This window comes from Pteropus vampyrus, unplaced genomic scaffold (genome assembly GCF_000151845.1).
Source record: "Pteropus vampyrus isolate Shadow unplaced genomic scaffold, Pvam_2.0 Scaffold23, whole genome shotgun sequence".
NCBI lineage: Eukaryota > Metazoa > Chordata > Mammalia > Chiroptera > Pteropodidae > Pteropus > Pteropus vampyrus.
In genome coordinates this window covers 11,908,147-11,908,818 of record NW_011888804.1, presented here as the reverse complement: position 1 = coordinate 11,908,818, position 672 = coordinate 11,908,147, and positions in this window count along the sequence as shown.

The window sequence follows — 672 nt, the reverse complement described above, 5'->3', positions numbered from 1 at the left end:
CTGGAAATCTAGGAGCAGCTACAGCTGCCAGGTCACGCACGAGGGGAGCACCGTGGCGAAGACTCTCACCCCCTCACAGTGTTCTTAGGACCCTCAGACCCCTCCACCTCTTGGAGTTCAGGGGCGGCTACTGCTTAAAGACTCCCAGACTATCTCTTCTCCCAACTCCCAGTCGGCCTCTCCCTTTACCCAAATAACTCTCAATAAAATGTGCTATTGTCAATCAGACATCACGCTCTGCTCATTCTTGGTTTACGCATTTTTGTCCTCACTCCACCATTTCCGGTTTCACAGTCCTCCTGGCCCTGTGGGAAAGGAGCCAGTGGAAGGAGTCGCCCTGTTTTTGTGAGGGGGAGTTTCACTCTCAACCACGATTGCATAGAGGATGTTCCAGAACAGGGCACCCTGGCAGCACGACCCAGAACAGCCCCCGTTCTCACCTTCCCCAATCTCCCTGTTCTTGTGTGGCTTCTGTCCACCCCTAAGAACCACTTTCCTCGACCCCCATGGCCCACACAAGAGAGCCCGAGCTCCCCGCCCCTCCAGATTCCTCAATCACATGCCTTTCGCCACTTCTTGGACATTCTGGAAAATCCCACCACACAGACTAGAGCCTCCCTCCTTTCTAGGTCCCCACTTTCTCCGACCTCACCCGGGAAACACCCTGTGCCA